Source organism: Stegostoma tigrinum, chromosome 13 (genome assembly GCF_030684315.1).
Source record: "Stegostoma tigrinum isolate sSteTig4 chromosome 13, sSteTig4.hap1, whole genome shotgun sequence".
Lineage (NCBI taxonomy): Eukaryota > Metazoa > Chordata > Chondrichthyes > Orectolobiformes > Stegostomatidae > Stegostoma > Stegostoma tigrinum.
Window position 1 is genome coordinate 72,107,307 of NC_081366.1, and position 27,232 is coordinate 72,134,538.

A 27,232-nucleotide genomic window follows, 5' to 3' on the forward strand; every position below is an offset into this window, starting at 1 on the left:
ACCACTCTGCTACCCCGATACCTTCAAAGTACAAAAATCTATCAACTTCAGTCAGAATTTAGTTCGATTACTGAACATTCATAACCTTCTAGGTACTGAAGTCTGAAGACTTTACGAACTCACAATACAAACTTTTCATCAACTTAGTTCTAATCAAATATCCTCTAAATCAGACACTGGCCCAAAGCCTCAGACTTGCTGACAGGGTAAACAGCTTCTTAGTTTCAAACCAGTCAAGACCACTAAATATTTCGTACATTTCAATGAGATCACCTATCATTCTTCTAATCACCAGACAGTACATGCACATTCTACTCAAACCTGACAAGGCATCCATCTCATCTCAGGAGTCAATCTAGTGAATGTTTGTCACATTCTGTCTGGGGCAGATGCTCCAGGTGTTGCCTCTGCAAATCCCAACAGATATTTTTCTGTTCAGAGACATTTGCGGAGCAGACAGACTTGAACCCAGGTCTTCTAGCCCAGAGGGAGGGACACGAGCCCTCCACCAAAACAGTTCTTATCAAATCTCCACTTCATTGTAGCAACAGCTCCCTATTCATGCTGAGGGTCCTTCAAGGAAAGTTTAAGCACTGATGAAATGCTATTGATCTGACTTGTTTCTCTCCAGGCCTGCAAAATTTCAGACACTCTTGTTTTGTGTTTTCAGATTCCCAGCTGTTGTCATATTTTGCTGTTGGCTGAAAGACCCTGGTTGACCATCTGCCTGATTGTACTGAGAGGCCTCACTCAGGTCTTGATCCCCCGAGCGAAAAATTAACAGAGGGCAGGAACAGAATCAGAACATGAATATTCTGGTCACCCTTGTAATTCCTGAATCCATCCTAACCCTAACCTTTGCCCTAATCTTAACCTTACCTGAACTAAAGCCTTTACCCCAGCCCTGGCCCTAACCCTAGCCTTAACTCTAACCCTAATCCTTACCCTAACCCTAATCCTTATGCTAACTCTAACACTAACCTTAACTCTACTCTTAACCGAAGCCCTAATCTTAATCTTAACCTTAACCCTAGCCTTAACTCCAACTCTAGCCCTTACTTCAACCTTAACCTTAACCCTAGCCCTAGCTCTAACCCTAACTTTAACCCAGACCTAACCTTAACCTTAACCCTAGCCCTAACCTTAACTCTAACCCTAACCCTAACCTCCATTTCCAATGTTGATGGAGCTGTATCCATCAAAACTGTTTCTCATCGTAGAATCCCTACAGTGTGGAAACAGGTCCTTTGGCTCAACAAGTTCACACTGACCCTCAGAGCATCCCACCCAGATGCATCCCCTTATAACCCACCTAATCGATACATTATTTTCACGGTTGCCTGCCATTTTCAACATTTTTCTTTCATATTTCCACATTTGTCGTATTTTTGTTTTGCTGATAGATATATCTGTTTCTGTGTCACCAGCTCCTTGATAAATCTGAATTGTCCCACGATCCTTTATTTGAAGACGTGCTTCCCGATTACGTCATCCGGCTATAAAATTATGCTCAGCCACTTGTCACAAACTCCCTGAAAGCAAAAGAACGCTTGGGAGGTATGATACGAAAATGCATCTTCAGTACCGTGGAGAAAATTGGTTAAGGAACATCAGAGAGACCAATCTGACACTGGAAATTTAGGGACAAGGTTTGTCACAGTATCAAGAAATATACCAAGTTTAATTGGAATGGTTTGCATTAATACAGGTTTTCTGTTACTTATTCCACTACATGCTCCCAAGACTATGATGGGTCACAGACTATATTCATGTGAAGTCATGCTGTGCTTTTGTGTTATACACACCGGGAACATTCCAGAAGCTTGCTTTCTTGATCACCTCCTCACCACCATGAAATAACGCTGAGGAATATTTTGGCTCACCTTTGAGATATTTTTTCTCAAATCTGTCAAACTTCGGAGTTGGAGCAATAGTCTTTGTGACTTACATTTTCCAACTAGTGCTTCCTATAGGCACTGTTCCCTCACCCAGCAATGCCTATGGTGAGCATTGACAATCCCTCATCAATCTCAATATGATTAGTGAATATCCATCTCATTAGATAAAGTGCACTGGACTCAATATTGACAGCACATAAACATATACAAATAGCCATCTCCATAAGAAAGTCACCCAAACTATTCCATTGTTTCAACAACACCTACACACCAGAAAGGAGATAAACACACCAAAATTACTTTACTTTCATAGAAGGATGATCATGATTTTAAGATGCAGGCATAAGATGGGAATGGGATCTCCTTTATCTGTCATTGTGACGGACGGGCCAGGTCAGATACTTTTGGAAAAGACATTCTCCAATTTGTAATTTTATTCTACAGGTGGAGCAACAGCTCAGGAGCAGAATGAAGACAGTATCAACAAAATGACAAATAAAAAATCATTAACTAGAATTAACCACAAAGACAAAATGTAAAACAAAAGCAGAAAATCGTTGCATCCCAGAGGATTTCAACATTCGAATAATGGGTTTTAATTATACAATCCAGAATGTAGCTATGAAACCCTAAGATGAGGCTTTATTTATACCAGTTAATTTATGTACCTGTAGATACTTCATGGATGTTTTCTGACCCCATGTTTCTGGAGAAGATCCTCATCCGACACACACATAGGTCAAATATTCTAACCTAAATTGCTCACAGTTCTCTATGTATTTAAATTAAATTTATCATCAATGATCACAATATTATCGACATTGCTTATGGCAATTGAAAATCTTATCTGGGAACAAAGAGCTGAAAAGTACTCATCTGAGTTACAAAATGAATAACATCATGGATGCATCTCCCATTGCTTGGGCAAAGATAGATTGGTTTGGGGTACATAGTTTCAGCATGCATGCCCATTCACTCATTAGTGCGTGTAGTGTTACTTACACAACAATAGTTTCAGATTTGTTGAATAGTTCATTTTGTCACTCACTAAAACACCATTTTTAATAAATACATATATGAACAGAACAGGCTGACAGCAACATTGCTCTCAGCTTTAACAAGAATGACTATGTTCATTTACATGCACAGTTAGAGGTACAGTCTGACAAGTAAACCTTGGTTGACAGGAGCTGGAACTCCTGCTGCTTACTGACTGGTGGCGCAGTTACGCCATTGACTGCGATTTCCTGGATGCCCAGCCAGAGAAAGAATAAATGCTTGACATAATGGATCAGCTATCATGAGTACTCTGTTTCAATTCTGAACCTTCTTGACTGGGGTATCTTCATTCTCTGCACTTTCGGTAGTCTCAGTTGCTTCCTGGAAAGAGCCAAAAGTAGTACACCATGAAACACTGCAACGTAATCCAGGTGCAGAGAACACAGGTGAGTCCTCAACAGTTCCAACTTTAGTGTTAGTTTGGTTCAGTTGGGAGCAATTGTGCTTCTAAGGCTTTGGGCTATAAAATTTGAACCTCATTATGACTCATTCTCCCTTCCCGGCTAACAGAGAGTACGTCTGATTCTGAAATTTAAAATCAACTTTCAGAGTCAGCATTGTGTTTCCTTTTGGAATATATTTTATTTGCCCTCTGGCATATGTTGCTACCATTAACAAACGTTTGTAACTGTTAACAACACAATCGAGATCCATTCGAGGGCATCCAGGACTATGCTGGTTTTACGACTTAATGTTTACAGCAGCACCAGGCAATATGAGCTGTGCCAACTTTACCGAAGGCAGAAAAGTCTCTGCTGAGTGTTAGACCCACTCAAACGGCTGTTGGCTGGACTCACGTTATTTTCTGAGGTCACATTATTTTATGTTTTTTTTGAATAAACGTCATAAACTTTATAACGCCAAGTTAGAGCATGAATAAAATCTTCAATATATGTACATTTCTCTTCATTTTTGCTTTGTCCTCTACTTTAGAAGAGAATTCAGTCAGGTTGTGATGTGTTTTGGGTTTTGTGATGAAAAGAATTTTATAAGTCATGATTTATACTGTGTAAGCCAGCAATCTGTGAAAATTGTAACAATCAGGGAACAGAATTGCTGCATTTGACTGGTGCAAAACATGGAGTGATTATGATTTGATATGAAGTCCTTGTATGTGGTACTGGGCAAGGGTTACTTGAGGTGGTTCAGTGGTGGCAACAATTCTCCTTTGCCTCTGTCTCGGGGCTAGCTACAAGGTTAGTGCAGAGGCTACACCATCGTACGGTGTCTACAGAAGAGGTGCAGTCCCTAGATAACAAGAAGGTTTGTTGCATGATAACAATCAGTGCAGCAACATTTGGTCAGGCATAATTACTAGTAACATATGGAGCTGGTTCAGATACATCTGCTCCTATTGGAGGTCTTCATGCATAGAAAGTGTGTGACATCAACAAATGGTCAGAAGTCACGCGACACCAGGTCATAGTCAAACAGGTTTATTTGAAATCACATGCTTCCAGAGCAATCCTCCCTTGTCAGGTGAAGCAGCAGCGCCCCAAGAGCTTGCAATTTCAAATAAACCTGTTGGGCTATAACCTGGTGTCGTGACACTTCTGGTCTTGCCTGCCTAGGTCCAACACTGGCACCTCCACATCATCAAATGGATGGAGGCAATTGCGAGCAGAATTAAATCAGCCATGACCTTAATGAGTGGCTGAGCAGGTGAGTGTGCATTGCAGTGATCCTATGTTCCAAAGTCCTACCTTAATTAATTTTGGACCTGTCAACATAAGGGATTTAGCTGTAGTAAAATGGAGTTTATAAACATTCTTGGATTGTGATGTATCATAAGTTGAATAAATCATTAAATTTTTCAGCATTATTTATCACTTTGATCGGCGACTGTTGATCCTGTCAGTCACCATTTACAGGAAACCTAACGAGAACTGTGTTATAGTTACTGTGGCCAAACAAACAGATCAGAGGGGCTAGGAATTCTGACATAAGTGGGTCATCTTCTACCTCTCCATCCTCTACAAGGCACAAACAAGGAGAATGCTCCCCGCCTGCCGGGATGGGCACAGTTCCAACTGCACTGAAGAAGCCAAAGTCCATTCCAGACAAAGCAACCTTCTTAACTGGCATTGGATCCATTACCTCAAACATTCACCCTCACCATCACAGACACTGGGGCAACAGATGTAGCCAGTACAAGATAGATGACATGAAATGTTTGATAACAGGTCCCAAAATTGTAATCATGATCACCTAAAAGGGTAAGTTCAGCAGTTGTGAGAGAACAACACCATCTGTAAATTCTTTGTGAACATGAGTTGGAAATGTTAGCGTCCTTCCACTGCTATTGGGTCAAAATCCTGGAGCTGCCTTCCTCGCCCCACTGTGAGTATCTCTATGCCCCAAGGACTGCCCTGGTTCAGGAAGGTGCCTCATCATCACTTCCTCAAGAATAAGTAGGGATGGGCAATGAATACTGTCACTGCCAATAAAACCTACCTCTGACGATTGTATTAAGAAAAGAGAGAAAAAGATTTTCGTTATTGGACTGATGTAGCCTTCTCTAATGTGGTGACGGGTGAGGAGAGTTCAGACCTTTGCAAAGTTTTCAAGTGTCTGTAAAAAGGGTGTTAAAAATCCTGAGGTAATTGTGAAGTTCATGTCTCGCTGACAACATCACATTACCATAAGTCTATGAGATATAAGAGCAGAATTCAGCCATTTGGCCTTTGGGTCTGTTCCACCATTCAATCATGCTGACACGTTTATCAATCCCATTCTCATACCTTCTCCCCTTAACCCTGGATCCCATTACTTATCATGGCCCTGTCTATCTCTACGTTAAATACACTCAATGACTTGGCCTCTACCGCCTTCTGCAGCAATGAGTTCCACAGATTCACCACCTTCTGGCTGAAGAAATTCCTCCTCATCTCAATTCCAAAGGGTCACCCTTTCACTGTGAGGATGTGTCTTTGGTACCTGGTGTCTCCAGCTTGTGGAAACATCTTCTATATGTCCATTCTGCCTAGACGTCTCAGTATTCTGTTGTTTCAATCAGATCATCCCCTCATCATTCTAAACTTCATCAGTTACAGAGTCCTCCACCTCTCGTCATATAACAAACTCTTTGCCCCTGAAATCATTCAGGTAAACTTCCTTTAGACTCCTTCCAATGCCAATATATCCTTCCCTGGATACAGGGCCCAAAATGCTCACAATATTCCAAATGTGGTCTGAACAAAGCCTTATACAGCCTCATAAGTTCATTTCTGCTCTTCTATCTAGCACTCTAGGAATGAATGCTAACATTGCATTTGCCTTCCTAATCTGCATGTGAACATTAAGGGAAACCTGAATAGGGACTCCCAATTTATTTAGTGCTTCAGATTTCCAAAGCCTTTCCCCATTTAGAGCACAGAAAATCTTCTATTCTATCTAGCAAAGTGCTTAACCTCACACTTTGTCATCTTTTATTCCACCTGCTACACTTTTGCACATTCTCCTAGTCTGCCTAAGTCCTTCTGCAGCCTCCCTGCTTCTTCAGTACTACCTGTCCATCTAGCTTAGTGTCATCTGCAAACTTGGCAACAATGCCCTCATGTTCCTTTGTTCAGATTGTTAATGTACAACGTCAGCAGTTTTGGTCTGAACTTGGACATCTGTGAAACTCCACTAGTCACCAGCTACTACCCTAAAAAAGACCCCTTTATTTCTGCCGGTCAGTCAATCCTTTGTCCAGACCAGCACTTTTCCCCTGTCACCATCGACTCTTATCTAGTTTAGCAGCCTCTTGTGTAGCACCTTGTCAAATGTCTTCTGGAAACCCAAATGTACTGTGTCCTTTGGCTCTCCTTTGTCTAACTTGCTCATTACCTCTTCAAAGAATTCTAACAGATTTGTCCTCCCTTGATGAAGACGTGATTCCTCTGACTCAGCCTTATTTGACCAAGAGCTTCCAAATATTCCACAATCTTATTCTTAATAATGAATTGTAAAAGCTGACCAACAGCTGGGGTCAGGCTAACCGGCTTATGATTTCCTGTCTTCTGTCTCTCTCCCTCCTTAAACACGTGTGTTATATTAGCCATTTTCCAATCCTCTGGCACCCTCCCTGTCTCCGGTGATTCCTGAAAGATCACCACCATTGCCTCTATAATCTCCTCAGATACAAGAGAAGTGAGCAGTGGAAAATTTTATCTGGCTGTTTAATTGAATGTAAAGTAACATGTATTAGAAGCTTTAATTACTTCAAACCACTATCCATGGAGCTTGCAGGGCTAAGTTACTCCTAGTTGTTTAGCATTTTCCAACCACAGAAAACAGAATTTGCATACATCACTTATATGTCAGAATGACTTTAGGAAGTGACCAGATGAACCAGACTGTTTTGCACATCTAAATACTGTTTACTCTCTGCGTTCCTTAGGGTCAATACAAATCACTCTAACTTGTCCTGTACTCAATTATACTCCCTGTTTTAACTACTTCATAAAATCTTTATCCAACCCCATCTTCTTTGGGTGTGCATTCTGCCTGACTTTGTACTTACTCCTACTTCTGCTTTGGTTACATCAGCATTACTAATTACCACCCGTATTCAATCCCCATTTTCCATCATGAGTGCTATTAACAAAGAGACAGTGATCCCATCATCTGTTTTTTTTTGATTGGAAGATCAAAGGGATTAGGAGATTGCAAGATAATAAAATGTGAGGCTGGATGAACACAGCAGGCCAAGCAGCATCTCAGGAGCACAAAAGCTGACGTTTCGAGCCTAGACCCTTCATCAGAGAGGGGGATGGGGGGAGGGAACTGGAATAAATAGGGAGAGAGGGGGAGGCGGACCGAAGATGGAGAGTAAAGAAGATAGGTGGAGAGGGTGTAGGTGGGGAGGTAGGGAGGGGATAGGTCAGTCCAGGGAAGATGGACAGGTCACGGAGGTGGGATGAGGTTAGTAGGTAGCTAGGGGTGCGGCTTGGGGTGGGAGGAAGGGATGGGTGAGAGGAAGAACCGGTTAGGGAGGCAGAGACAGGTTGGACTGGTTTTGGGATGCAGTGGGTTGGGGGGGGAAGAGCTGGGCTGGTTGTGTGGTGCAGTGGGGGGAGGGGATGAACTGGGCTGGTTTAGGGATGCAGTAGGGGAAGGGGAGATTTTGAAAATTATGAAAGAAGCAGGATTGTTTTTGTTCTGGTTAAGGGAAAACACTTGGATTAGAAAGCTTCAAGCGTCAGTTCACAAAAGCCCTACTTGAAGCGAGATCAAGAAGTTTCTTCTGAAGAAGAGAATTAGTTCAGAATGTTTAGGAAATAGGTTATAGTGTAATGGTTTTCTTTGAAATTGCAGACCTGAAGTACTTGGTTAGAACAGTGAAGGGGTTATTTGAGGCTGACAAAATCTAAGCTTGATTGTGTCAAAAAAGAGACCATCAAAGTGCCAAGACTGGGAATTGAAAGAAAGTTAAGTCAAACATACAGATCTAATAAACAGGAGAACTCTGTCTGGTATTTGAGTAGTTTAAAATGATGGTGTAACATTAGGTAGGATCATATATTTACAATGTTTTTCTAAATTTTAAAAACTATATTGTATATAAATAGCTTATTTATTCTATTCATTTCTTTTGCATAATAAACTTATGTTTTATCGTGAAAATGAAATCAGCAGAACTGCATGCTTATGTTTCAGTAAAAAACCACCTTGTTTTCGTAAAAAGTGGGATATGATCTATCTAATAACATCCGCTCCAATCATATTACTTTCAAGGGATCATCAGAAAAGTCAACGAGTCATGTTCAATCCTTGGTTTGGTCTACGCTCTTTACTTAAATCATTTTAAAAAATAAACTGACCTATAATTGATCTCCAGTGCTCAATCTCAGGAGAGTTAAAATGAATTGGGATTTCTCCTCCTCATTGTGTTCTTTTGGAAAGTGGGTATTTTAGGACATAATGTGATGGATATAATTGGCTCAATACCTGTTGAATTGCATTAGCAAGATGCACACATGAAAGATTTAAATTAGGCGAACAAGGATTTCCAATCCCCTGTACAGCCAGGTCCCATCCCAGGTCAATACATTTTGAAATGAAGTGATAACTAAATCAGGAACACTTATTGAAATATAAATCCGATTTTGTCCTAGATATATTTCTCCAATTGTGTTCTTTCACCACATAGAAAGACTCATATCTTTGTGATAGAGGTATGGCTTTACCTGGAATGCACTTGGTAACATGTCACCTGGGCTGGCCAAAGCTGCCAAGACTGCAGTGGTGGTAGTGCCAATATTGGATCCCAGGGTCAAAGGGTAGGCACGCTCAATACTGATCACCTCATTTTCCTCTTGGGAAATCGGAAGCCTCCCAGACTCAATAATTCAACAATTTTAAGGCTTGAGCAACTTTTCTCATGCTTTCCCCAAACCCCACAGACCAGACCTTGTCATCACATGGATTGCAACCATACACAACCCACTGTCAACAATTAGCAGTCCCCTTTAGCAGCTACTAATTCTCCTGGGCTGACCTTTATCCACTGATTTGTCTGTACAACAATTTTCCCTCTCTTTGGGGTCTATCCCAACCTGGTGTTTTTCCTCATCCATCTACTACATTTGCCCTTTGAAGTGGTAGGGTGCTGACTTCCCTTATCTTCTTCGAAGGTATCATTGACATCCAGTGGGACAGGCAAGATGAGGCCTCGGTTTAATCTGAGAGATGCCACCTCTAACACTGGAGAGCTCTGGAGTACTGCACTGGAGACTCAATCTGAATTAAAAGCACTCACAGTCCAAAATAGGGCTTGTTTCGAATGAGTGATCGATTGAGTCAGAGCTGACATGCAAAAATTTCTTGCATTCTTTGTTTAACTAGATAAGGCCATAACATCATAAATCTGGAGCAGAATTAGGCCATTCAGCCCATCAAGCCTGCTCCACCATGCGTGATAAGTTTCTCAACCCCATTCTCCTGCATTCTCCCTGTAAACTTTGAACCCCTTACTCATCAAGAGGCCTGGCATGTAAACCAACTGGATTAGTGTGCAGTCTGAAATTTTGGCTATAATTATGGAAATTTCATTAAACCCTCCCTCTTTCCTCAGAAAGCAAGACCAAATTCCTTAATTATTCCTCTTGACTTAAACTTCCTGAGATCTGGATTGACTTTACTGAACAGTTCTGCTGTTTTCCATAAATCATATATGATGAAATAACCCTTATTTAACAACAGGACTGTACAAGCCCCTTTTATCTGTAATTTTGCCCCTCAGCAAAGACAAACCAAAACTTCATTTGTGATCAGAGATAATGGGAACTGCAGATGCTGGAGAATCCGAGAAAACAAAGTGTGAAGCTGGATGAACACAACAGGCCAAACAGCATCTTAGGAGCACAAAAGCTACGTTTTGGGCCAAGACGCTTCATCCAGCTCCACACTTTGTTATCCCAAAACTTCATTTGATGTTTTTTGTACTTCAGCCAAATCTATTTCATCTATCCCTACATTTTCCCACTGTAATCCCAAGATCTTGCATTGTTCATCTCAACATAGTCTCTCTACCTAATTTTATGCTGCTAACCACTGCCGCATTTCACCTTGTATCCTGCTATACACTTGATGTTAAACCAGTGCAAAAGTTACAGAACTGAAACAGAAGTTTCCAGAAAAGCTCAGCAGGTCTGGCAGCATCTGTGAAGAAAAGAATCAGAGTTAACATTCTGGGCCTAGTGGTCCTTCCTCAGAACTTCCCCAGACTTCTGAGGGTCACCGGACCCAAAACATTAACCCTGATTTTTTCTTCACAGATGCTGCCAGACCTGCTGAGCTTTTCCAGCAACATCTGCTTTTGTTCCTGATTTACAGCATCTGCAGTTCTTTCAATTTTTACTTTGCAAAAGTCGTAGAAATGTCTCAACGATGCCACCTGAAGGTTGCAGGAACAGCACCTCATATTTCGCTTGGGAATCCTGCAGCCCAATGATCTCAATGTGGACTCCACAAGTTTCAAAATCTCCCCTCCCCTGACCCCATCCCAAAACCAGCCCAGCTCATCCTCGCCTCCTTGGCCTGGCCTTCTTTTCCCCCACCTACCCCCTCCTCCCACCTCACTAACCAAACCCCACCCCCACTTCCTACCTACAAGCCTCATCTCTGCCTCCTTGACCTGTCCGTCTTCCCTCAACTGGGCCAATCCCTATCCCTACTCCCTACCTACACTCACCTTTACTGGCTGCATCCCAACCTCCATGGCCAGTCTGTCTTTGGTCCACCTATCTGCTCCTTTATCCACCTTCCATCATCGCCTCCCCTTCTTTCTCTTTATTTCAGAGTCCCCTTCCCCTCTCCCATTTCTGAAGAAGGGCCCAAACCGAAAACGTCAGCTTTCCTGCTCCTCTGATGCTGCTTAGCCTGCGGTTTTCATCCATCTCTACACCTTGTTATCTCAGATTCTCCAGTATCAGCAGTTACTAGTATGTCTGACAAATATCTGCTGGTTCCCGAATACAAAATTTCCACCGAAGCTGTGGCAGGAGGTCAGGAAAACATCTCTCAGAATAATTGTTTTGTAATATCCATCAAGAAAGGTCTCTCTGAGTTGCACAGCATGTCATCTTGGATGTATATCCATTGTTCTTTCAGTGTCAAATCCTGAGACTACTTATTCACCAGCACTTTGAAAGTATCGCTTAGATTGTATTCGTTAAGGAAGTAGACCAGCCCTTGCTTTTAGGGATGCCTTGCAAGTAGCATGCATATTCATAAAATGAGCCATCAAGACTAAACAACAAATCTCCAAACTGCACTTGCTGAGGAGTTCCGAGGAGGGTCGTTCAACCAAAACGTTAATTCTGATTTCTCACCACAGACTCTGCCAGACTTGCTGAGCTTTTCCAACTATTTCTATTTTTGTATCTGCTTGTTGCTTGCCCAATTGCTTCAAGGATCAAATTAGTTCTGTTTTGCTTCTTAATACTTTTTTTTTCTATTGAGGTGATCTGGAAATTGCAATGGTATGGATCACATTATAATTCCACGTTTGCTAAGGGTCATCTGTCACAAGACTATAACAGAAACAACACGGGAACTAACTCTTTCAAACAGCCACAATGGATGCTATCAATCAAATGGAACCCTTCTGCACTCTAAGAATGAATAATTTACAACTTCTATGATGGACCAATTGAAGTTAGCATGAGAAGGCACTGCTGATAAGACGCATGAAAGTTATGTGAGGAGATTCCTGTGGGGTAGAAATGCTTGCATCAGCTTCTTGAACCGAATGAACTGTGCTCTCAGTTCTGTGCAGTTTTATGATGGTATCAGTCAGAACATTGAATAGATGAGACACCACATCAAAATTTATTACCTTCAATCTCTCTAATTCTTGTCGGCCAGGCAAAGATATCTGAGGTGTATGAAAAGCCTATTCAATGAAAAGAAGAAAATAATCACGCCATGATCAAAGATAAAATTTTGATTAGGTGAAAAGCCCATTTCACAGAAGCCCATTCAAACCCACACTGACCCTCTGAAGAGTCTTCCCCCTTTCCCCTCCACCAGTGCTTCTCCCATGGCCAATCCACCTAGCGCACCCCTGGATGCTCTGGGCAATTTAGCAAGGTCAATCCACCCTAGCCTGCAGATCTTTGAACTTGGGAGGTAACCAGAGCAAAGCCATGCAGACATGAGGAGAATGTGCAAACTCCACACAGTCACCCAAGGCTGGAATTGAACCCACGTTCCTAGCTTTGTGAGGCAGCAGTGCTAACCATTGGGCCACCATGCTGCCTGATTTCATTCCAGAGAGATTGAACTTCCATATTTTACTTCTCCATGTAGACATTTAATAGTTTATCGTTTTGTTTAATATGATAAAAAAAAGTTTATCTCACAAGGAATTGTAATTCCAGATTCAAAAAAAGTGTGCTGGTACACATTAGCAGGGGTTTTGCAACCACAGAAACCCAGGCGTCAAAATCAATTCCAAAGGCTTAATAATTGCCAATTAGAATTTAAAACTCAATCCATTAAAAATACTGGTTGACTATTTTCACTGTTCACATCCTACCTTAATTGAGGTGTGTATTCCTCTGCATAAAACTGGCTGAAATAATTTGGAAACACAGGACTTCCATGTATTTAGATTAAACATTAAATGCAACATGAACTCCTCTTCCAAAATGCTTCCACCTACGCAATGATATTCATTTGCAGCACTCTCATTGTGCTGGAGCCAAATGGGATTTCACCACAGTGCACACATACATGAGTCTTCCAAAGTTATATGGCTGATTTTATTGTCTCTGCCACCCAAGCCTAGAATCATAAAGTTAATGAGTATGGCCTAACTATTATCCATCCTGGAGTCAGCTAACTCATCACATACCAAGATTGATGCCATAGCTTTCCTGATCAGTATTATTTAATTCCACTATTGGTGCGTCATTGGTCCACTGCAGAAGTTTATTATCAAAGGTGCTCTTCCCTGACTGCTGCACACTACCGTTAAAATAGTAAAAACTCCAAAATACATTACATTTGACAAGGCTATTATTCATATTTGAACATAGAACAGTACAGCACAGGAACAGGCCCATCAACCAACAATGTTGTGCTGAACATGATGTCAAGTTAAATTAATCCAGGTGCCTGCCCTTGGTCCTCATCACAATATTTCTTGCTTATTCATGTGCTTACCTAAAAGTCCCTTAAATGCCCCTATCCCATCTGTCTCCACCACCACCCCTGGCAGCGCATTCCAGACTCCTATCACACTCTGTAAAAAACTTAGCCCTCACACTCCCTTTGAACTTTCCCTATCTCATCTTAAATGCATGTTGCCTGGTATTAGACATTTCAACCATGGGAAAACATTGTGACTATCAATCCTATCCATGCATTTCTTCATTTTATAGGCTTCTATGAGATGTAAAATACTTTCCAGGAAAATGTGGGCATAAAAGGAAGTAAAGTTTAATATTTTCAATGAAGTTGTTACTCTTCACACAAATAAAAATAATTAAAGATATAAATAGCCTCAGAACCCTGGACTAATAGTAAGATTTTACTTCACATATCACCCTGTGCTAATTGTAGTAATTGACAGTCAACTGGACATCATAGAATATAAGCTCCCTGATTGGGGCTGTTAACTGGTCCAATCAGGGAGCACGGGCTGACAGATATAAAAAGTGATTGTCAGAGATACTGACACTTTGGTAGCTAACTCTGCAGAAGGCAGTACAGTTGTCAAGGACAGTTCCTATGAAAATAAAGGGTGACTTGGTGATGTGATACTGGTCTCTAGATAGTCATTTCATTAATGATGGGAACTCAGAGCCAGTGCTGATGGCAACTGTACCAGAGCTGTTCATCTCAGACTTTGCCTTTTAAAAGTGTGCACAAGAATGTATATGCGTTAAGGAGAATCATGGAGTCATATAGCGCAGAAACAGAACTTTCAGTCCAGTTCATCCATGCCGACCCATAAACTCAAAATAAACTCGTCTGATCTGCCTCCACTTGGCCCATATCCCTCCAAACATTTCTTATTCATGTACTTACCCAAATGTCTGTTAAACATTGTAACTTTACCTGCATCCACAATTTCCTCTGAAAGTTCATTCCGCAAACGAACCACCCTTTTAAAAAAAAAAATCCCGTCTGTCTATTTTAAATCTTTCCCTTCTAATTTTAAAAACATGCCCCCTAGTCTTAAAATCTCCCACCCCAGGGAAAAGACACCAGTCATTCACCTTATCTATACCCCTCATGATTTTTCAAATTACTATAATGTCACCCTTCAATCTCCTACACTTTAGTGAAAAAAAGTCCCAGCTTATCTAGCCTCTCCCTATAACACAAACCCTTCACTCCCGACAACATCCTGGTAAATCATTTTTGAACCCTCTCCAGCTTACTAATGTCCTTCTTATAACAGGGAGACCAGTCTGGGCACAGTATTCCAGAAGAGGCCTCACTAAAGTCCTGTACAACCTCCACACAAGAGAGAGATTGATGAGTGCATGAGATTCCTTCTGTGCCCACACTCCTGTGCAGTTAAATAAAAGGAAAATATTGCGAATAATGGAAATCGGAAATATAAATAGAAAGTGCTGGAGAAAATCAGCATTTATGGAGGGAGAAACTGTACTAATGTTTCGAGTTTTATTCTTCAGAACAGCTTTGTTTCTCTCTTCACAGGTGATGACAGACCTGTTGCGATTCCCCACACTTTCCAGCAACGTTTCTCTCTCTGTGCAGGCTCACACGTGAAGCATTGCAGCTGGGGTGAGTTACCAGCCTGCATTGACACCTGTGGCACGCTACCACTGTGGGTCAACAGCCTCAGCTGAATCATAGAATCCCCACTGCGTGAAACAGACCCTTCGGTCCAACAAGTCTACATTGACCCACAGACTATCCCACCCAGACCCATCCCCCTGTCATCCACATAATGTATGCACCCCTGAACACCACGGGCATTTTCGCATGGCCGATCCACCTAGCCTGCACATCTTTGGACCGTGGGAGGAAACCAGAGCACCCGGAGGAAACCCACGCAGACACGGGGAGAACATGCAAACTCCACACAGGCAGTCACCCGAGGGTTGAATCTAACCTGGGTCCCTGGTGCTAGACAGCAGTGCTAACCACTGAGCCACTATAAGAACCATGGTGACCACAATCATCAGAAAATGAGGTGACTTTGATGTGAAGACAGGAGGGATGGTTGGTAAGTTTGCAGATGACAGCAAAATTGGTGGAGCAATGGACAGTGGAAAAAGTTACCTCAGAGTACAATGGAACCTTGATCAGATGGGCCAATGGGCGAAGAGTGGCAGATGGAGTTCAATTTTGATAAATGTGAGGTGTTCCATTTTGGCAAAACAAACAAGGTTAAATACTTATATATTTAATGGCAGGGATCTGGGGAGTGTTGCTGAACTGAGAGACCTAGGAGTACAGGTGCATAGATAACAAAGTGTGTAGCTGGATGAACACAGCAGGCCAAGCAGCATCTCAGGAGCACGAAAGCTGATGTTTCAGTCCTAGACCGAAACGTCAGCTTTTGTGCTCCTGAGATGCTGCTTGACCTGCTGTGTTCATCCAGTTACACACTTTGTTATCTTGGATTCTCCAGCATCTGCAGTTCCCATTATCTCTGCCTACAGGTGCATAGCTCCTTGAAAGTGGAGTTGCATGGTGGTGAAGAATGTATTTAGCATGCTTACCATTGTTGGTCAGTGCATTGACTAGAGAATATGGGAGATCAAGTTGCAGTTGTACAGGACTCTTGTGAAGCCACTACTAGAATATTGGGCTCAATTCTGATTTCCCTGTTAAAGGAAGAATATTGTGAAACTCACAAGGGTTCATAAAAGATTTACAATGATGTTGCTGCATGTAGAGAATTTGAGCTACAGGGACAGGGTGAATAGCCTGGGGCTATTTTCCCTGAAGCATCAGAGGCTGAAGGGTGACCTTATAGACGTTTATAAAATCATGAGGAACATGGATAGAGTGACTATCCAAGGTCTTATTCCCCAGGCTAGGGGATTCCAAAGCCAGAGGGCATAGGTTTAAGGTGAGATGGGATATATTTAAAAAGGGACACAAGGACAACATTTTCCTGTGGATGTATGGAATGAGCTGGCAGAGGAAGTGTTGAAGGTTGGTACCATGACAATATTGAAAAGGCATCTGGATGGGGATATTACTTTGCATCGGTATTCACCAAGGAGAGGGATATGACGAATGTTGAGGTTAGGGATAGAAGTTTGATTATGCTACGTCAAGTCAGCATAAGGAGGGGGGGAAGTGTTGGGTCTTCTAACAGGCATTAGGGTGGACAAGTCCCCAGGTCCAGATGGGATCTATCGCAAGTTAGTGAGGGAAGTGAGAGAGGAAATCGCTGGGGCCTTAACAGATATCTTTGCAGCTTCCTTGAATATGGGTGAGGTCCCGGAGGACTGGAGAATTGCTAATGTTGTCCCCTTGTTTAAGAACGGTAGCAAAGAAAATTCAGGTAATTATAGATCGGTGAGCCTGACGTCAGTGGTGGGCAAGCTGCTGGAGAAGATATTGAGGGAAAAGATCTGTTTACATTTGGAAGAAAATGGGCTGATTAGTAATAGGCAACATGGTTTTGTGCAGGGAAGATCATGTCTTACCAATTTGATAGAATTCTTTGAATTAGTGACAAAGGTGATAGATGAGGGAAGGGCTGTAGATATGACATACTTGGGCTTCAGTGAGGCATTTGATAAGGTTCCCCATGGTAGGCTGATGGAGAAAATGAAGTCGCATGGGGTCCAGGGTGTACAAGCTAGATGGATATAGAGCTGGCTGGGTAAAAGGAGACAGAGAGTTGCAGTGGAAGGGAGTTTCTTAAAATGGAGAACTGTGACCAGTGGCATTCCACAGGGACCCATGTTGGGACCATTGTTGTTTGTGATATACAAGAATGATCTGGAGGAAGATATAGATGGTCTGATTAGCAAGTTTGCAGATGACACGAAAATTGGTGGAGTAGCAGATTGTGAAGGGGACTGTCGGAGAATACAGCAGAATACAGATAGATTGGAGAGTTGGGTAGAAAAATGGCAGATGGAGTTCAGCCCAGGCAAATGCAAGGTGATGCAATTTGGAAGATCCAATTCAAGATCGAACTATACAGTAAATGGAAAAGCCCTGGAAAAAATTGATGCACAGAGAGATCTGGGTGTTCAGGGCATCGTACCCCAAAGGCGGCAACGCAGGTCAATAGAGTGGTCAAGAAGGCAAAAGGCATGCTTTCATTCATCGGACAGGGTAATGAGTACAAAAGTTGGCAGGTCATGTTACAGTTGTATAGGAGATAATGGGAACTGCAGATGCTGGAGAATCCGCGATAACAAAGTGTGGAGCTGGATGAACACAGCACGCCAAGCAGCATCTCAGGAGCACAAAAGCTGATGTTTCGGGCCAAATGCTGGCAAATGGGGCTAGATCAGTTTAGGATATCTGGTCAGCATGGATAAGTTGCACTGAAGGGCCCATTACCGTGCTGTATAACTCTATGGCTCTACGACAATATATGAAATGACAAATCTGAATTCCCATAATGAAAAACACTGGTGTTTGCTTTTACACAAAGGTAGACACTCAGTTAACTTGGAGAGGTTGTTTGCAGCAGCACCTTCTTGGCTTGTAGAACCTCATCGGTGGATTTGGAGCGATTCTTAACACTCTGCTTCTGCGGTGAAGTTGTTTCACTCTGGGAGGAAGAATACAAGCAGAGAGACTCATTCAGAGAGACCTTATCCAGTCAGTAGACTCCCTTATATTTGTTCACACAACAGTACAATGATGTACAGCAAACTTTTTGTCAACTGGCACCTATTTGACCTGAAGTAGGTGGGTTAGTCAAATAATCCAGATAATCAAGATATACGCACAACTGCAATCAACCCTAACCAAGCAAAGCTTCAACTATTTTGTAATTGCATTTTTGTAAGGATATGAATGCACTTCCTAAAGTCAATGCAAAAGCACACGGTAAGTAAGAGAAACATAATGTAGGGGGTGTATGTATCATTGTTGGACTTTACTTGCAGCAGGAATACTTGGACACTGCAGTAGATCGTGGCAACACAGTGTGGAACTAGAGGAACACCACAGGCCAGGCAGTATCAGAGGAGCAGGTAAGCTGACGTCTTGGGTCAGGACCCTGCTTCAGAAATGGGGGAGGGGGAAGGGAGCTCAGAAATAAACAGAGAGAGGAGGAGTGGGGCGAGGGAAGGGAGGTGGGTTGGTGATAGGTGAGTGCAGGTAGGCAGTGGTGGGAATTGGTCAGTGAGGTGGGAGGAACGGATAGATGGGAGAGAAGATAGACTGGTCAAGGAGGAGGGGGTGAGAGGGAGGGTTGGTCATGGGATGAGACCGGGGGTGGGGAGATTTTCAAACTAGTGAAGTCCATGGTTAGACCTTTGGGCTGTAAGCTCCCAAGGCAGAATATGAGGTGCTGCTCCTCCAGTTTGCGGGTGGTGTCATTGTGACACTGGACGAGGCCCAGGGTGGACATGTCACCCAGGGAGTCGGAGGGGGAGTTGAAATGGTCCGCAGCCGGAAGGTGTGGTTGTTTGTCATGAACAGAGCGCAGGTGCTCTACAAAGCAATCTCCGAGCCTCTGCTTGGTCTCACCGATGTCGAGGAAGCTACAATCGGGAACAGCGGATGCAATTGACCACATTGACAGATATACAAGTGAACCGCTGACTGATGTGGAAGGTCTTTTTGGTAGCTTGAACGGGGGTGAGGGGTGGTGTAGGGGCAGGTGTAGCACTTCCTGCGGTTGTAGGGAAATGTACCCGGGTTGTGTGGCTCTCTTCGCAACTCCTTTGTCCGCTCCACATTCCCCACTCGCTACCCCCAGCACCTTTCCCTCTGACAACCCTCTGAGCCTATATATATGTTTCAAAAGAGATAATGGGAACTGCAGATGCTGGAGAATTCCAAGATAATAAAATGTGAGGCTGGATGAACACAGCAGGCCAAGCAGCATCTCAGGAGCACAAAAGCTGACGTTTCGGGCCTAGACCCTTCATCAGAGAGGGTCTAGGGTGATGAAGGGTCTAGGCCCGAAACGTCAGCTTTTGTGCTCCTGAGATGCTGCTTGGCCTACTGTGTTCATCCAGCCTCACATTTTATTATCTATATGTTTCAAAACCTGCTTTTTTAATCCATTTCCTTTTTCTTCTGATGGGTGCCAGCAAAAGAAGGGGAAACTAAGCGATGAACCAAGTAGTGCAGGTACATGCAAGAGAATATTCAGTTAGGTAATAATGAAGTAATGCTGGTTAATGCCCAAATTAAAATTGTACACTCATCATATGCAATTGTCGAGGTGATGGTTTTCCTATACTCCTGCTGTGCTATCTCAGTGATAGAAATAATTCTACACTCGTCTCTGAGTTCATCCTGGTCAGAAAGTAGCTGGCCACAAACTCTGCATCTGACAAACCAGCTAAACCTTCAGATCACTCAATCATTATATACTACTGCACACTATTAATAACGCTTCATTCCCATTCCCAGTCTACAGGGTCAAGAGTCACGTCACGGGGTGTCCCTGAGCAGCAGCAGTATAGCAGCAGTTCCTTTTAACAGGCCCTACCACCTGCTGGACAGGAAGCCACTCTGTGCTGTTTTGATGGTCATCGAAGCCACTACAGCTGTGAACATTTATGCCACTATGTCAGTTAAGGCTACCGCTCAGTGTTTAACACTGCTGCCTCACAGCATCAGGGACCTGGGTTCAATTCCAGCCTCAGGCAATAGTTTGTGTACATTCTCCCACAGTGCAGAGATGTGCAGGTAAGCTGGATCGACTGTGCTAATTTGTTGTGTGCAAGCTATATGGATTAGACATGAGAAGTGAGGAGTGGGTCTGGGTAGGATGCTCTTTGAAGGAAAAAAAAACTCTCTACATCTTGAGGTGCAAACCCTTCAAAGTGTTAGTATGGATTTGATGGGCTGAATGGGCGTCTTCTGCATCGTAGGGATTCTATCACATTGAGAACGGTCTACAGTGGTACATCTGTCCTCTTTGCCAGGGGTTCATCTTTATCCTCAATGATCAGTTGGACAGAGATTTTGTATTAGCCGCAAATTATAATTGACTGTACCTACATGACCATCACTAATGGGCAATGACACTTGGGAACAAATAAGCTTGTTGATGTGCAACTAGCAGGTTTTTTTTTCATTCATTTATGGGGCATGGGCATCATTGGTTGGGCTAACATTTATTGCCCATCCCTAATTGCATTTGAGAAGGGGGTGGTGAGCTGCCTTTTTGAACTGTTGCAAGCCTATGTGCTGTAGAGACCACCAAGTGACAGAGAAGGATCAGTGATGTGGTACCAAGCCAGGGAATGGTGTGCGTCCTGGTAGGGAGCTTGCAAGTGGTGCTGCTCTTGAAAACATTCAATGATAAATTTGAGGAATGCTCAGTAGTTTCGTTGTCCGGATCTATTGGCTGAAGCTTACTATTTTTTTGGTGAAGCCAAAGTTGCACTTTTGTTAAGGATTTTCACCTGAAAATCCAGAGAGGTTCTTTGGGCCTTATCTCACCGAACATGCAGCATGAAATACTGCCATGTACCTATGGTGTCACTCACATCCACCTTTTCTTAATAGATTTCTTCATAAATGTTCCAGAACGACTTACCAGTCGGTGGATATCTGCTGAAACGCTGGCAACCTTTATGCTCTTAAAAGCCTGGTGAGTGCCCAGATGAGCACTGGCACTCTGAAGCTGCCCAACTTAATGATGGACAGAGTTGGAACATGGTGGTAAGGGGGGCGATGGCACTCCGTTCCTATGATAGAGATCTGGAGATCCTGGTGGACAGGATGCTGCAGATAAGAGGTACCCAGAAAGAAATGGCAGAGGAGGTCACAGCAGCAGACCCTGCCAGTTTGGCTGGTGGTCACAGCTGTCTCCGAGATACAGAGGAACATCCATCAGTGATACATTCATCAGTGTACTTTGATACAGTGCACAGTGATACATCCATCACTGTGTAGCAGTTTCAGGGCAATCCCCAGTTTTAAAGGGAAAGGCTGAAAGAAAATGGCTTTAGTAAAGAACTGGTAAACCTGGCATCTGTGCAGGCATCTGGGGACAGAGATCTTCAGAGGTATCTCAATCAACAAATCCAGCACCCACCAGTCATCGTATCCAGGGACAGGCATAGAACTGGTAATGGACCCGAAACTGTGAACAATGGAGCTTATCTAGTTCCAAGACAACAAAATGTGAGGCTGGATGAACACAGCAGGCCAAGCAGCATCTCAGGAGCACAAAAGCTGACGTTTTGGGCCTAGACCCTTCATCAGAGAGGGGGATGGGGAGAGGGAACTGGAATAAATAGGGAGAGGGGGGAGGCGGACCGAAGATGGAGAGTAAAGAAGATAGGTGGAGAGAGTATAGGTGGGGAGGCTGGGAGGGGATAGGTCAGTCCAGGGAAGACGGACAGGTCAAGGAGGTGGGATGAGGTTAGTAGGTAGATGGGGGTGCGGCTTGGGGTGGGAGGAAGGGATGGGTGAGAGGAAGAACCGGTTAGGGAGGCAGAGACAGGTTGGACTGGTTTTGGGATGCAGTGGGTGGGGGGGGGGGGGGGGGGGGGGGGAAGAGCTGGGCTGGTTGTGTGGTGCAGTGGGGGGGAGGGGACGAACTGGGCTGGTTTAGGGATGCAGTAGGGGAAGGGGAGATTTTGAAACTGGTGAAGTCCACATTGATACCATTAGGCTGCAGGGTTCCCAGGCGGAATATGAGTTGCTGTTCCTGCAACCTTCAGGTGGCATCATTGTGGCACTGCAGGAGGCCCATGATGGACGTCATCTAGAGAATGGGAGGGGGAGTGGAAATGGTTTGCGACTGGGAGGTGCAGTTGTTTGTTGCGAACTGAGCGGAGGTGTTCTGCAAAGCGGTCTCCAAGCCTCCGCTTGGTTTCCCCAATGTAGAGGAAGCCACACCAGGTACAGTGGATGCAGTATACCACATTGGCAGATGTGCAGGTGAACCTCTGCTTAATGTGGAATGTCATCTTGGGGCCTGGGATAGGGGTGAGGGAGGAGGTGTGGGGGCAAGTGTAGCATTTCCTGCAGTTGCAGGGGAAGGTGCCGGGTGTGGTGGGGTTGGAGAGCAGTGTGGAGCGAACAAGGGGGTCATGGAGAGACTGGTCTCTCCGGAAAGCAGACAGGGGTGGGGATGGAAAAATGTCATGGGTGGTGGGGTCAGATTGTAAATGGCGGAAGTGTCGGAGGATGATGCGTTGTATCCGGAGGTTGGTAGGGTGGTGTGTGAGAACGAGGGGGATCCTCTTTGGGCGGTTGTGGCGGGGGCGGGGTGTGAGGGATGTGTTGCGGGAAATACGGGAGACGCGGTCAAGGGCGTTCTCGATCACTGTGGGGGGAAAGTTGCGGTCCTTGAAGAACTTGGACATCTGGGATGTGCGGGAGTGGAATGTCTTGTCGTGGGAGCAGATGCGGCGGAGGCGGACGAATTGGGAATAGGGGATGGAATTTTTGCAGGAGGGTGGGTGGGAGGAGGTGTATTCTAGGTAGCTGTGGGAGTCGGTGGGCTTGAAATGGACATCAGTTTGTAGGGGGTTGCCTGAGATGGAGACAGAGAGGTCCAGGAAGTTGAGGGATGTGCTGGAGATGGCCCAGGTGAACTGAAGGTTGGTGTGGAAGGTGTTGGTGAAGTGGATGAACTGTTCGAGCTCCTCTGGGGAGCAAGAGGCGGCGCCGATACAGTCATCAATGTACCGGAGGAAGAGATGGGGTTTAGGGCCTGTGTAGGTGCGGAAGAGGGACTGTTCCACGTAACCTACAAAGAGGCAGGCATAGTTGGGGCCCATGCGGGTGCCCATGGCCACCCCCTTAGTCTGTAGGAAGTGGGAGGAGTCAAAAGAGAAAAGTTGTTGAGGGTGAGGACGAGTTCAGCTAGGCTGCCTACGGAACCAGATCATCCCCAAGGGACTACAGTCTACATTTCAGCCTTCCCAATTTGGCCTCAACCGTGACCACCTCTACACCCAGACCCCATCTACCTACTAACCTCATCCCACCTCCTTGACCTGTCCGTCTTCCCTGGACTGACCTATCCCCTCCCTACCTATACTCTCTCCACCTATCTTCTTTACTCTCCATTTTCGGTCCGCCTCCCCCTCTCTCCCTATTTATTCCAGTTCCCTCTCCCCATCCCCCTCTCTGATGAAGGGTCTAGGCCCGAAACGTCAGCTTTTGTGCTCCTGAGATGCTGCTTGGCCTGCTGTGTTCATCCAGCCTCACATTTTGTTGTCTTGTAATTCTCCAGCGTCTGCAGTTCCCATAATCTCTGAGTTTATCTAGTTAATGGGATAACAATTTACACTAATCTGAAAACAGTTTGGGAGGCTCCATGAAGTCGTCAAAATTTCAGTTAAGTGAATTCCGGAGAGTATCGACCCTTTTGTTTCCGCGAATGATGAGATTAAACTGGCCCCAGCAATCACCAGAGATACTTGTGAAATGGAATTACCTGGGGTGGGGGAGGGGCGGGGGGGCGGAGCCAGCCGGTCCTTTGGAATCGCAAGGGTAAAAGGGGCAGCAGGGCCAGTTATCGACAGCTCTTCCTTTCCACTCTCCTCGCCCTGAGCTCACTGCTCCTCTGGACACCAACCCCTTGGGGCTGAAGACAGCAACCCTGTCTGCCACCTCAGGCTTTGGAAGTCTGCAACAAGACCTGAAGCAGAGAGGGAGCCCCACCGGACAAGGAACAAGTCCCTCTGAGACCGTAAGTGCCCTTCTCAGACCTGGGACACTCGTACTCTGGAGTAGTTGGTTAGGCATGGGGGGAGGGTTTTGTGTGATTCTTAAAGTATAAGTACCCTGTAAATTGTGTAAGGTTAAAGATTTACATTGTGTCCGCTCCAGTTTTCTTATATTTTATATCATATTGTAGAGTATAAATTTTATCGAGGTATTGTGCGGATTGGGCAAGTTGAGTTTTCCTGCAATAAAGTTCACTGGTAATTTTGAACTCATATTTGAATCCGTCTGTGCTCCTTCTGGGTACATGAATTTTGGCTGAGTTCACCGCAGATCCCAAACTATAATTCCAGTGTCAAGGACCGGAGGTGATCCAGGCGATTCGAACTGCCCACTCAAGGGGGATTGCTGGCCAGGATAAGCAGTTTGATCTCTCTTTTTCTCTCTCTGTTGGGGGTACTGCTCGAGTGGGTAGGTACCAGGTGTCCATTGTCCCTCCAACAAGAGAGGGAATCGCCCAGGCATTAGTGGTGGTCACGATTACTGTGTGGAGATAAGTTGCGACTTGCTGGTCAAACTATAAACAGTGAGTTTGGTTCAGCGCTCTCTCCAGCGGAGTTGCCCTAGTGCAGCATTCCGGGTCTTTGAAGTTTCAGAGCCTGCTGGAGAGAGACCACCAGAGTAATCGGGGAGCTCCGGACACCAGCCTGAGTGCGGAGTAAAGGAAAGAGGCCCTCTACAAGTGATACATCCATCAGTGTACATTGATACAGTGCACAGTGATACATCCATCAGTGATTCATCCATCATTGTACAAAGTAGATCAATGATCTTTTCCAGGATAACGTGGTGCAGAGCTGGATGAATACAGCAGGCCAACCAGCTGAAACGTCAGCTTTCCTGCTCCTCTGATGCTGCTTGGCCTGCTGTGCTCATCCAGCTCTACACTATGTTATCTCAGGTTCTCCAGCATGAGCAGTTCCTACTATCTCAGTGACAATGATCTTTTCTCCTCCGTCAGGTGTTCTCTCTACTGCTGCACACTTAATCTCTGATACCGCCCACACTGCCACCCAAGGTTCATGCTCTAACACACTCATTACTGCCAGCAACATCTTGCCTCATTCGCTGTCTATACCCAGCCTCCCATATCAGTAACTCTGCATGCTGTCTGCACTGTCAACTAACCTTAACCTTAGCCCTAACTCTAACCCTAACCCTAATCCTAACCATACCGTGTCCTACAGCACAACATTTCCCATACGCATGAACACTAATAGCCATGTCACCCATTGTAATCTCACTCATTGCTCCCTTCCCACACAGGAGGAGACAACCCACGCTAGCACGCACAGTGGGCATGTATAAGTGGAATGGAATGCCCGACATCCAATTCCTTATTCTCTGTGGGGAGGGAATCTTGGCCCTCATTGGAGAAGACCAGGCCCCCTTTTGCAGAAGAACTGCTGAAAAATCCATGACCCACCAACGTCAGGCAATGTCAAGAAAGCAGCTTGCCATCACCTTCTCTAAGGGATGGGCATTAAATGTTGACTGATAAACAGCACTTACATTTCACAGGCAAATACGACAAATCTAAGTAAGTGCCAGTTTTCATTCTACTGCAACCCTCACATGCCTCACCCCGCTGTTAGTCCCCATTATTGCCCGCCATGCCCAATCACTGGCCATGAAGCCTTCTCTTGATATTATCTTACAAATCCCAGAAGCCTGCCTCAGCCTCTGTGGAGAAATGTCAAAGCTGCCTCCTGGGCACTCCAATAGTTCAGATAGTGATGCCTCAGAGATTGATGTTAGGTTTACACAGTGTGGGATCTTAATCTGGTAAGCAGCTCACTGTGACAGCTCTGCAGCTGGTTGAGGAAGGCACGACCCAGGTCACTGGCACTCAGAGGACGGGCAGAAACCAGACGCCTGCTCAGGCCCAGGCAGAAGACGACCCTTTGGAGTCAGGAATCGGGGACTTCATCCTCCTGCGCAGGGTGGGACAGGAGCTGCAGGAAGGCACGTGAGAGGGAATAGCCTCAGGGCCCAGAAGCAGCAGCAGTGCAGAGAGCCATGTGAGTGTGTGTTTGTCTCCATGGACAGGGCGGTGGTTGCCAAGCGGAGCCAGGCCCAGCAGAGTCACACATAACTGCAGTCCTCACTCACACCCTCTCGAGCATTACAACATCAAGAGAGCAGCCCTGAGATGTAACCCAGCACAATCTGAGAGCCCGGGTGTCCCTGCTGCAGCCTTTCAATGCTAGTTACTGAGGCACTCTGCAGTGCGCCGAGAGTGCACTGCATCAGAAAAGTGGTCCTGGCCGGTTGGAAACATACATGGACAGAAGGAGTGTGTGTCTGCTGCCCCTGTTTCGGGGCCCTGAGACATTTGTGCCCAATGTCCAATATGGAGGTCGCTCCGGACAATTGGCAAACGGACTTCATCAGGTCCCCACTCTAGTTTGCTTGCCAGGTTTTCCTGAGGTCAAGCTTGTTTGATGAGTTTGGGAAGATGGAAAGTGGTCGGGGGAGAGAGAGGTGAAGGAATGCATTAACAAGCTCATGGCCAGCAACAACACGGACACAGCCACAAGGGAGGTAATGGAGGAGTAGCCTGGGAGCAAAACTCCAGCCGATGTCCAGCACCAACATCTGGACGAACATAGGGTGAGGAAGGAAAGCCAAAAAATTCACCGCCAAGTGAATTATTACACAAACAATAATTGGACATTGAGAAGAAAGTGGTAGTAACATACTGCTTAACCAAAAATCTCAAACCTATTGCTGTAATAACATGCTATGTAAGCAGCTGGCACCGGAGAGTGGTGGCTCTTTGCGAACAGCACGCAAAACAATACTTTTCACTGTATTTCAGCACATCCAACAATAATGCTAAATCTCATAAATAATAACAAGAAGTAATTCCAATCATTTGACTTCAAAGTGGAGGCAATGGCCTAGTGGTATTATCATTGGGCTGTTAATCCAGACCCTGCCCTAGATAACTT

The 27,232-nt window shown here is 44.7% G+C and overlaps 1 long non-coding RNA gene across 1 annotated transcript in view; it reads right to left on the bottom strand.

Moving 5' to 3' along the window:
• Positions 1-1,662: 1,662 nt before the first annotated feature.
• Positions 1,663-27,232, bottom strand: part of LOC125458122 (uncharacterized) — a 56,330-nt gene continuing 30,760 nt past the window's right edge. The window contains exons 3-5 of the long non-coding RNA XR_007248765.2: positions 18,097-18,174; positions 12,283-12,339; positions 1,663-3,278 (exon numbers count right to left, since the gene is read on the bottom strand). This is a non-coding gene — a long non-coding RNA (uncharacterized LOC125458122). The remainder of the gene's footprint in view (positions 3,279-12,282; positions 12,340-18,096; positions 18,175-27,232) is intronic.